Below are 12,612 nucleotides of genomic sequence, written 5' to 3'. Positions count from 1 at the left end.
GGGGCACCATGTAGCACATTGGACCTGGTTGGGCACGGGAGTACTCACCTCGCTAACATGTCTGCCCCCCGATCCCCCTGCAGAAAACGGAGTTCGGAGTCCAGCCGGGTGTGCTTGGCGTCTGCCTGGCTGTCACAGCCCTGGTGGATGCACTGAGGCTGCATGAGGAGGAGCTGCTTGTGGAAGACTCTGCAGTGCAGAAGTCTGCCCCAGAGGAGCAGGAGCCAGCCGGTAATGATGGAGAATCAGCGCCCAGCAGGCCAAGGAAGAGGTGGGAAGGGGTCATCACATCAGGCCTCGTGTTTGCCAGTAGCACCTGTTATACGAGGATCTGCTGGAACGAGCGTATTGCAGCTGAGCAGGAGTGTGCAACATCTGTGCTGGATCATGGTGCACTGGAAGAGTGGGCTGTGGGGGAGGGCATCTGCTCCCGGTGGTCGTCAAGGTGATGGTCGCTATCCATGCAGCATGCTTGACGCCTTTCTCCTGGCACAGTTGGAGGTGCCCGACATCTTTGAGGTCCTCCCCCAGATGCGGGGTTGGGTCCTTGGCGACAGTGGTTATCCGCTGAGATCATGGCTGATGACGCCTATCCGGGGTCATCGAGTGGTGCATCGGCGTCCTGAAGGTGCGGTTCAGGTGCTCTGGAGGGGCCTCTAATAAAGCCCTGGGAGGGTCTCCCACATTGCGATGGCCTTCTGCATCCCGCACAAAATCGAGCAGCAGTGGGGCGACATGCTGATGAGGAGGCTGCGGAGGACAGTTAGGATGGGCAGGACATGGGGCCCGACCAAGCACAGGAGGCCACACAACATGTGCACCAGGGTCATCACACATGGGACAATCTAATCACCTCCAGGTTTGCCAACTAGGGGACCTGGCCACAGGCAGTTTAACCATCCCACCCTCACAAACACGTTCCAGCCCCCCACCCCACCGCCGACACCCCATCCTTCCTGCGGCCTAAAGCACCCCACCTCATTCCCCATTCCAGCACCCCCGCACCCCAGCCCCATTCTGAACGTCCCACCAGCTGCAGCACAGGATATGGGCCCTGGGTCGGCATCATCAAGGGTCTTGTCCATGTGCGGGTGTCACCGGTGATGTGTTAGGCAGTTTGGTTCGCTGTGGACAGCACTCGATGCAGAGAAGCTAGAAACAGGGCTGGGATTCTCCCCTACCCGGCAGGGTGGGGGGTCCCGGCCAGATGGAGTGGCGTGAACCACTCCTTGTCGGGCCGCCCCAAAGGTGTGGATTTCTCCGCACCTTTAGAGGCCAAGCCCTCACCTTAAGGGGTTAGGCGCGCGCCGGAGTGGTTCCCGTCCCGCCGGCTGGTGTGGAAGGCCTTTGACGCCATGCCAGCCGGGGCCGAAGGGACTTCGCCGGCCGGCGGAAGTCTGCGCATGCGCGGGAGCGTCAGCAGCTGCTGACGTCATCCCCGCGCATGCGCAGGGGAGGGGGACACTTCTGTGTCGGCGGAAGGAAAAGAGTGCCCCATGGCACAGGCCCGCCCGCGGATCGGTGGGCCCCGATCGCAGGCCAGGCCACCGTGGGGGCACCCCCCAGGGCCAGATCGAACCGCGCCCCCTCCAGGACCCCAGAGCCCGGCCGCGCCTCTAGTCCCGCCGGTAAGGGGGGTGGTTCGATTCACGCCGGCGGGACCGGCATTACAGCAGTGGGACTTAGGCCCATCGCGGGCCGGAGAATCGCCGGGGGGTGTGGGGCTCGCCGACCGGCACGGCGCAATTTCCCCCCCCGCTCTCATTCACCTCAATGTCGCAGTGGCTGTCGAACTTCAGCAGGACTGTTTTGAATTTCGTTTTCTCTTTGCCTTCAGCGAACGTAAGGGACTTGTAGATGTGGATGGTGTGGTCCCCCGTGGTGGAGAGAAATAGCGTGATCTTCCTGGCATCTGATGCTGCTTCAAGATCGGGGGCCTCGATGTACAAGAGGAACTTTTGCTTGAAGATCTTCCAATTGGCGCCGAGGTTGCCGGAGATGCAGAGCTGCGGAGGAGGCTGGATGTTTTCCATTTCACCAGATGGCTGATTGCTGGTCAATGCTGATTCACTCGAGGTAGGTCCGTCAAGATCAGGATCACTCTGGTACCATGATGTGCACCGCAGGTTGGTTCGATGTGGACTGCACTCGATGCAGGGAAGCTAGAACTGGAGAAGATCCAGCTCTGTTTTATTCAACGATAGAACTGATAAACATATTCAGCTGTGGGTCGACACTATACTGAACTGACTGGAGACCTAGTAGTAGCCTGACCAGACTTACTAGCTACCGCATGGTGTTTGCACTTGCTACCTCGTGGTCTCTTACTGTCTCAGTGGCTGGGTCCAGAGAGAGCAGGAAACCTAGTGCCGTCTGGCTTTATAGTGGTAGTGTCCTGTCTGGTCATTGGCTGCACTGTGCTGTGTGCTTACTGGGCATCCTGTGTGTCAATCACTGCCTGTCTGCACCTCATTATATACATGAGTGGATATTATGACAACCGGCACAGGCCCCGTCACCTCCTCCTTCTCTCTTGCGATGCCCGATGGCCCCTGTGCTTGGGTCGGGGTACAGCTGGAGCGAGCTCCAGGGGCTCCGCTGTTACCTGGGGGGCCACTCCCGTCTTGATCAGGACCTCCATGCTCTTGGTCATGGAACACAGGTACTGTGCCACTTCCCATTGGGACTGGCTCAGGTCAGCCAACGCAGGCCAATGCTCTTGACTCCCACAGCCATGGCAGGTTGTGACTGAGCTAAGCCCTGGAACGCCGCTGCCTGAACATAGTGCCCCAACCCATGGCCCCAAAAACTTTGCAACAAATGCTCCCACAATGGATGCCACCCATGCAATGTTGACCTGGGTGTCATGCATGGTTGGCACTTCCTCCTGCTCATGCAGGTGGTTAGACGCCTCCAACTGCACCTGCAAGCCCTGGATTGTTGCTGACACCCCCTTCCATAGCCCCCAGCTCTGCGCCTGCATCTCCAACATTGATGGGGCCATCCTTTCTCCTGAGGGGACAGAAAACGCACGGTGTGAGGTACCAGACATGGGCAGTGTAGGGGTTCTGCCGATAGTGGCCTGTGTGTGTGAGGCACCCGGCCATGGCATGAGTGTTGACATGTGGTGCAGGGTGGGGTGCGAGGGGGCTACTGGTGGGTGGGGTAAGGCCACCTTGTTGGGAGGAGGGGGTGGGGGCTGAAGGGCATGGGGCTGGGTGGTGCCAGGTACATTGAACTGCTGATTCACCATGGCTGGCCAGGGGGGCAGCCCACCCTAACCCAACACTGCCTACCGGGCCACCTGTTGCGGGCCGCATTGGGGAGGGGGGTGCTGCTGAGATGGTGCCAGAGGCACGCAGCTGGATTCTCGCCCTGGCCACCCTGAGGTTGGGCAGCTTCTTTCTGCACTGCTGCCTGGTCATTTCAGTGGGGCCCATGGCGCTCACAACCTCTGCCAGCTGCAGCCAAGCCCAGTTTACATCGGTGGGTGGCATCCATCTTCCCATCCCAAGGAACTGGGTGTCCCGCCTCTCCTCCACGGTGTCCAGCAGTATCTCTAGCTCTGCATTTGTGAATATTGGGACCGCTCTTTGGGCTGGCATCTTTTTGGCTGGCATGAGAGTGTGTGGGGAGTGTGGTGCTATATGTTGCTCTGCTTTGTCAGGACTTACAGTGCCAATCCTGACCGCAGCAAATCCGCTACCGGCATGAGTTGGATTTGCATTAACTCCACGTGGTGCGAGTGCTGGTTCATTAGCATGTCCTGAATTGCTCCGGGACCTCCACTACCATTGGCCGGCGAACACCTGCCATTCAGTCCCGATTTCGACGTCGGCAAGCGGAGAATCCTGTTCTAAGTGCCGACGCTGAAACGCATTAAGCGATCGGGCGGAGAATCCATTTTGATGCCGAAATCAGGGGCTACACCTGTTTTCGGATGCTCTGCCCCTCCAAAACAGCGTCATCGGTGAGTAAATTGCACGCCGTTGGGAAGGCCTCAGGACCTGACCTGAAGACCCTCCCCCGATGCTTCGCCCCGATGAACCGACTTACTTGTCGCCTGAGTCAAACCCGCGTGGTGGCTGCGGACTGTGTCCAGCTCCACCACAGTCGGGGGGGGGGGGGGGGGGAGCCATTCCGCTGGCTGGGAGGGTGGGGGTTTCTGCGGGGGCTTATGGGGGGGGGGAATTACAGAGGGACACTATCTGGCAGGCCGGGTCCGTGTGCAATCGGCACCATGTTATACGGCACGGCCGCTGCATGGCTGGTCGCCATTAGCATGCGCGGCCATGGACCCAACAATTCTCCAGCCATTTCTCTCACGTAGGCAGGGGGTTTTACATGATGTGACTGCTAGCCCCCACCGGGCATAGCATCGGTGCGGGGGCGGCGCCAACTTTTTCATCGACACTTCCTCCGGGCATAACCTCAAAATCTGAGAATCCAGCCCTTACCATCACGTAAGCTTTGAACAATAGCAGATGTGAATTCCACAAACGAGTGTTGCCTAAGTATGTCCATCTCCCACCCAGGATGATCCAATTTGGAACTTTCCAGAAAACTGATAACCACTGTTGAAGTCACCAAGGTCACCTGACCCCATTGGCATCCAGCTTAACAGTCATCAGTGTCCATTTAAAAATAAATATTGGGGGCCAAAATCACGGCCGGCACCAGGGCGGAGAATCCAGTTTGACGCCATAACCGGGACTGGTGCCGGTTCGGCGATTCTCCGGGCACTGAAAAGCAGCGTCACCGGGGAGTTCGCCACGCCACCGGGGGCAATTGCCAGAGGCCCGCTCCGGCATCCTCCGCCACTGACCGGCCGAGTTCCCGACAGCGTGGTACTAACCTGCTATTGCCGCTCGGGATGCTCGCATGGCAGCTGCGGACTCAGTCAGCGGCCGCCATGGTCGGGGGTGGGCCGATTGGAGGCCAGGGGGAGACTTTTGGGGGGTGGGAACGATTGTGCGGAGTTTTAGGGTTGGTCGCTCGGCAGATCGGGAGGTCTCTTTTTCGGGTCCAGCTCTGCGGTCCGAGTCCACCATGGAGCATGGCGCGGCAGCTGGAGGCCGCCACCGTGCGCATGCGCGGTTTCTGACCCGGATGTGGGGAGGCCCGTATCAGCAGCAAAAGCTGCGAGATTTACTCCGGCTCTCTGCTCGCCCCCTGCAGGGCTGGGAATTCATGTCCCTTTAATCCAGGATTTTCAGAAGTAAACTCCACCGTTTTGATGCTGTCGTGGGGAAAGAGTCTCAATAATGGAGAAACTAGCCCAGGTAGTTTCAGCAGCATTCATACAACCACAGTGCATGTTTAAAGTTACAAACAAGACACTACACTACTAATTTGATCTTTAAAACTGTGCTCAGCTCAAAGATTCATCTGTATGAAATCAATAGTTTTGTTTGGTTCCTTAGTCAATCATATTTGAACAAAGTGGGTTGAGTACATCAACCCACTTAGAATTAGTCAGTACATCGGTCAACAAATCTCAGTATATTGACCGTGCCCCTGTCAACTGGCCTGTGTCAAGAGCTGTAAAAGCAAATCACCAATGCCTGCTGTAATATAATGCTTCAGTCCATTTCACCTCAAAGAATTGTAAATTTAGAACTGCGTCTTTAAATAATGAGCCAGCTAGTATGATTCCGTAAGTGAATAAATCCTACTTTACTGCTACATCACATAATCTAGTGAAGTGGAATCATTCAACAACAAACTGATTACGAAACAACATCACTTAGCATAGCGCTCATAACTTTCAATCATTTGGACTCCATAATCGCTCAAACATGTTGAGAATATAGATAACTACTAAAATAGCCTTTCCAACAGTAAATCTCATGTGGTTTGCTTGAATAAAAATTAAATTGCCTAGATTATTTCAACCTTGCTAATGCATCTTTAGATGTCACTCCCTATTTTACCAGTGCTGCAAATTATTTGTATAACCTTCAAGTTAATCATGTTTTTAAGTTTTTATTTTGCAAATAAAACTAAAATGTGCGCATTATCTTAATGTCACGGCCCATGTAAAAATGCCATGCTGTATTAATACCCTCCCATCAGTGGCGACACTGTAGTGATTGAATAAATCAATCATTGCAGAAATATCATGACAAATGAAGGAGCAGAACTTTAAATCGTTGGGAGTTTGCAAGTGCCATTGTAAATGACTTGGGAGAAGTGTATTCTGCCCCATGGTTATGCAAAAGAAGTTGAGGGTTGAAAGGGTGTGAGAAGTGAACAAATGGTTTTTTAAAAATTGCCACGATAGTGACGAAGATTATGGGAGCCAACAAGGTCTAAGAGGCTAATGGATGTTTCTAGTTTTGAACTTGACGCTGTCCCAATAAAATAATCCTCTGTGAAAGACATGCCTCAACTAATGTTTCCTGAACTCTACAAACATTGATCCCAGACCTTCTGACTGTTACAACCTGGCTGTTTTTCCATCAGATATTGATCATCTAACAGAGTTAACTCCTTTGCAGCAAAGTCCGACTCCTTTCCAAAACTGACCTGAGGACAGTTTCCAAAACTGTTCTCCCAGGTAAGTGGCTTAGCCTTCACAACAGACCAATGGACTGCTAAACTAAACAAACAGAGAAGGGCTGATTCAAGCACATTCTGTTGTCACACAGTTTATTTCACCTTATTCAATCAATAATGTTTCTACTATAACATCTGATGGGTGTAATGTAAATTGAAAAACACTCACGCATTTCACAATCCATTTGAAGAATAGATAAGCCTTATGACCTATTGCAAGTTACAGGGCTTCTGCAGTTACACTTATTGGTTCAACAGGGAATATCTTTGCTTCTATTCTAGAAAGAGATCACCTAAAAGGCAATTGAAAGCCTACCCTACAAATGGATATGAAAGGTATAATTACCCTACTTCTTCATAATCCCAGAAGTAACTGAGAGCAAACATGATTATCCAAATGCTAACAGCAATTTAATTTGGTTTTAAGGAAAATGTAGCCTTAGGCCTTATTCTTGAACTGCGATGTTGGTTTCCCCTTAATGTTTCCTCAACTCTACAAACACTGACCCCAGACCCCCTGAATGTACAATCTGGTTGTTTTTCCACCAGACATTGATCATCAAACAGTCTTACTCCCTTTGCAGCAGGTTTGCAGAATTACAGGAACATTATCAATGATAAAAGAATTGTGATACATGATCAAGGAGGAGTATCTTCATGAATATCCCCATCTCCAATGATGGAGGAGTCCATCACAATGGTGCAAAAGGAAAATATGCTGCCTTTGTAACAATCTTCAGCCAGAAGTTCTGAGTGGATGATCCATCTTGCCTTTCTCCAGAGGTCCCCAGGATCATGGATGACAGTCTTCAGCCAATTCTATTCACTCCATGTGATTCTAAGAAATGGCTAAAGGCGCTGGACACTGCAAAGGCTGTGGGGCCTGGCAACATTCCAGCAATAGCACTGAAGACTTGTGATCCATAACTAGCTGCACCTCTAGCCAAGCTACTCCACTGCATCTGCAATGCTGGCATCTACCACCCAGCAATGTGGAAAACTGCCCAAGTATGTCCTGTGCAAAACACAGGACAAATCCAACCCAGCCAATAACCACCCAATCAGTATAGATTTGAACGTCAGCAGTGCAATCAAATGTTACTTACTCAGCAACAACCAGCAGCAAATTCCCCTCCAAGCCCAAGCCATCCTTACTTAGGGGGCCAGCAATAGGTGGAGAGAGCTTCCAACCTTTATCGCCCAACCCCAGACTTTAACTCCTCCCCAAAATCCACAAACAGCACTGTCCCAGTAGGCCCATTATGTCAGTCTGTTCCTGCCCCACCGAAATAATTTCCTCCTATCTTGGCTCCATGCTCTCTCCTCTTGTCCTCTTTACTATGGATGTCCAATCCCTCTGCACCTCTATTTGCCACCAGGATGGTCTGAGGGCTCTCTGCTTCTTCCTCAAACAGAGATCTGAATAATCCCTATCCAACACCACTCTTCTCCGTCTGACTCAATTTGTCTTCTCATTGAACAATTTCTCCTTTAACTTGTCTCACTTCCTCCAAACCAAAGGTGTGGCTCTGGGTACCCGCATGGGTCCCAGATTTTCCTGTCTCTTTATGTGGCATGTGGAACATTCCTTGTTCCAGTCCTACTCTGGCCCCATCCCACCACTCTTATATTGGTACAGCAACGATTGTTTTGGTGCAGCTTCAAGTTCCCAGCTGGCTCTGGAAAAGTTTATTAATTTTGCCTCCAATTTCCACCCTGCAATCACCTGAGGCTAGTACTGCCAACTCCAGCACGATGCCATCACCAAACACATCTTCCCCTCACTCCCCCCCTGTCAGCATTTCGCAGGGACCTCTGGGATACCCTGGTCAACTCCTCCATCACCCCTAACACCTCACCCTCTTCCCACATCTCCAAAAATCTGTCCTGGTCCACCCACGTCGACGCTACCACCAAGAAAGCACAACAACGCCTATACTTCCTTAGGCAACTAAGGAAATTCGGCATGTCCACATTAACTCTTACCAACTTTGACAGATGCACCATAGAAAGTATCCTATCGGGCTGCATTACAGCCTGGTATGGCAACTGCTCGGCCCAGGACCACAAGAAACTTCAGAGAGTCGTAAACACCGCCCAGTCCATCACACAAACCTGCCTCCCATCCATTGACTCCATCTACACCTCTCGCTGTCTGGGGAGAATGGGCAGCATAATCAAAGATCCTTCCCACCTGGCTTACTCACTCTACCAACTTCTTCCATCGGGCAGGAGATACAGAAGCATGAGAACACGCACGAACAGACTCAAAAACAGTTTCTTTCTCGATGTTACCAGGCTCCTAAATGACCCTCTTATGGACTGACCTCATTAACACTACACCCCTGCATGCTTCATCCGATGTCGGTGCTCATGCAGTTACATTGAATACCTTGTGTTGCCCTATTATGTATTTTCTTTTATTCCTTTTTCTTTCCATGTACTTAATGATCTGTTGAGCTGCTCGCAGAAAAATACTTTTTTTTAAATTTTAGAGTACCCAATTCATTTTTTTCAATTAAGGGGCAATTTAGAGTGGCCAATCCACCTAGCTTGCACATCTTTGGGTTGTGGGGGTGAAACCCACGCAATCACGGGGAGAATGTGCAAACTCCACATGGACAGTGACCCAGAGCCGGGATTGAACCTGGGACCTCAGCGCCGTGAGGCTACAGGGCTAATCCACTGTGCCACCGTGCTGCCCTAGAAAAATACTTTTCACTGTACCTCGGTACACATGACAATAAACAAATCAATTCCAATCCGATCCAATGTGGGAGTCACCGGCAAAACCACTGTTTGTTGCCCATTCCCAATTTATAATCTAATAATATTCTTTATTATTGTCACAAGTAGACTTACATTAACACTGCAATTAAGTTACTGTGAAATTGCCCTTGAACTGAGTGGTTTGCGGGCAGCACGGTGGCACAGTGGTTAGCATGGCTGCCTACGGCGCTGACGACCCGGGTTCGAATCCCGGCCCTGGGTCACTGTCCGTGAGGAGTTTGCACATTCTCCCCGTGTCTGCGTGGGTTTCACCCCCACAACCCAAAGATGTGTAGGATAGGTGGATTGGCCACGCTAAATTGCCCCTTAATTGGAAAAAATAATTGGGTACTCTAAATTTATTTAAAAAAACTGAGTGGTTTGCTAGGCCATTTCAGAGGGCAGTCAACCGCATTGCTGTGGTTCTGGACCAACTACGGTTGTCAGATTGCCTTCCATAAAGGGCATCAATGAGCCAACAACAGATGATGGTTTCATGGTCACCGTTATTGAGACTAGCTTTCAATTCTAGGTTTATTAATTGAATTTAAATTCCACTAGCTGCTGTGGTAGCTTTAATGTTTTAATCGCTTATTAGGGGAGGGAGGTATCAAAGTAACTTTGTTAAGTTGCTGCAATAGACCTTGTCGATCATACTTACTGCAGCAATGGTAGAGAAGGGAGTGAATAATTGAATCAAGTGGAAGGAGCTAATTCAGCAAACTGTCTGGCATTCTTTCACTTATTCAAGAATCTCTTCCTCTTCCTTGAAAGTGAGAACTGAACTTAGATATTACATCCTGAAACACTGAAAAACAGGTTATACAAACACCCATGGTCCCAATATGGCCACCATATCATGGAACCTCTACAGTGCAGAAGGAGGCCGTTCAATCCATCGAATCTGAACCAACCCTCTGAAAGAGCACCTTACCGAGACCTCATCCCAACCAAAACCCCACCTAACCTTTGGACACTAAGGGACAATTTAGCATGGCCAATCTACCTAACCTGCACATTTTTGGACAGTGGGAGGAAACTGGAGCACCCGGAGGAAACCCACGCAGACACAGGGAGAATATGCAAACTCCACACAGTCACCCGAGATTAGAATCAAACCCGGATCATTGCCGCTGCGAGACAGCAGTGCTAACCATGCTGTCCATATGCATCACCCACCATGTTGGGTAAAGACAAACAACTTGATACTTTAGCCAAACTGGGCCTGTTTGATCAACTCTGACTGATAGATTAATTCTGTCATGCTAGTCCACCACAGTGACTAACAGCTGACTTTGAGAAACAAAGTTATCAGTTGAACTCAGCAATTCTGGTGACAATTATAATTGCATATTTTAAAAAACTCAGCAGCTTTAACCATCAATTAATTCATTTTAATTCTTCACAAAGATATAATGAATAGTGTATTTCTTAAAATCAACTTCAGTTTTCCTTATGCAGTGGAACCTCAATGGATGGGGTTTGATAAAAGTAAAAAGAGGATAAAAGCACTTCAAGACATGATATTGATGTGTTTAACTGGAATCCTTGCAACTTGATTATGATTTCAACAGATTAATATAAATTAATTAATATGCATGCCAAAATTTCTTGCTGGTGTGATAATTTTGTGCTTCTCGCCTACGATGTGTTATGAATAGTTTAGCCAAAACCTTGCCATCTTTGCTGTAGGGCCAGTCACAATCTTTGTACAATAGTGCAGGAAATATAATAAATTGACATATGTATCTGCATGCTCTTCCAGTCAACATGCAAGGAACTAACACAGTTGCCAAAATGAGCTTGAGAATTCAGTTAATAAAGAAGTGAATCTCACCTCTACCAGGACTAAGGAGTTTTACTGTAAACACAATCTGCTTAAAGTGTTCAATCTGGATATTTTTGACTTGCTCCTTGTGTTTTCCATCTGTCGCCTGTTGTCTGTGTTTTACTCAAGCCTATTATGAGGATTTGAAAAGTTAGCTCGACTTTATTGGTAGGATAGTAACTGATTGCCGAAAGAAAATGCGTTCATTTTGAGAAGTCTTAACCGGCTCATTTTTGCCCTTAATAACCTCTCTTTATCTATTTAAAACGCTCATAGAAAAATGGACATGAGGAATAAATGTAATAACTGAAATAGCGGTGGTAATAGGAATCAACCATTTAGCAATACATACATTTAAATGATGTTGGTGCCTGCCTTGATTTTTAATTGGTCGTCCACAAAATGGTCACTTTCCAAGAATAAGTATGCCAGTTTGGAAAGAATTCCATTATTTGGTAACAATTGTAATTAGTTCCCCTGAAGGTCCAGTGTGGAAACTGTATAGTTTGCTGTGGTGATGGAACATCAAGTGGGCAAAAGACCTGAGGTATCCGCTCCTGATTCCTATCTAACATTCCTTTCAGCCAGAAAGAATGGGGCTTATTATGCTTATTCTTCTCCCCCACCCTTCCTTCCTGGGTCTTAAAGTCTTTCGATAGTCAATATCGCGGCTTAGCTGTATACTATTGTCAAAAGACCTCCCACTACATGATCTTTCCCACATCTCAGAACACCATTTAAGATTTGTGTATTGTTTGTGATCTGTCTGTCTTGGTTAGAGATTTCAATCCTAAGCAAAAGGGTCCTTCCATTTTATATCGCATCCCAGAGGGACATTGAGCTCGATTGATTCCTCTCTTTAATTCAATATTAATTCGTAAATATTATGCACATTTATCACCTTGTAGCATGTATAAATCAGTAGCTATAATACCTTCTTTTTTAAAATAAATTTAGAGAACCAAATTCATTTTTTCCAATTAAGGAGCAATTTAGCGTGGCCAATCCACCTACCCTGCACATCTTTGGGTTGTGAGGGCGAAACCCACGCAAACACGGGGAGAAAGTGCAAATTCCACATGGAGCAGGTATTGAACCTGGGACCTTGGCGCCGTCAGACCTAACCCACTGCGCCACCATGTTGCCCTGTGATAATACCTTCTTAGGGCTTCTTATTTGATTGCATACTTTTTGACATGTTAGACCCGAGGTAAGCAGCCATCCATAAGCTGTAGGTTAGAGCACTGATAGCAATCAATTATTTCCTGATAGATCTGATAGGTAAAAAGTTTATTTTAATGTAAATATTAAGACCCAGTTTTAATACTGTGGTGAATGTATCGTAGTAATTCACACTGTGTTTACCAATACTATTGTAAGCGCAGTAGCGTTATCCGACCACTAGGGGGAGTAGCCCTGGGAATGCTCAGGAGTTTGTACAGGTCTCCACCCTTGGC

The sequence above is a fragment of the Scyliorhinus canicula genome, chromosome 13, assembly GCF_902713615.1.
Source record: "Scyliorhinus canicula chromosome 13, sScyCan1.1, whole genome shotgun sequence".
Taxonomy (NCBI): domain Eukaryota; kingdom Metazoa; phylum Chordata; class Chondrichthyes; order Carcharhiniformes; family Scyliorhinidae; genus Scyliorhinus; species Scyliorhinus canicula.
The sequence above is the reverse complement of the archived record's forward strand: the minus strand, read 5'-3'. Positions refer to the sequence as shown.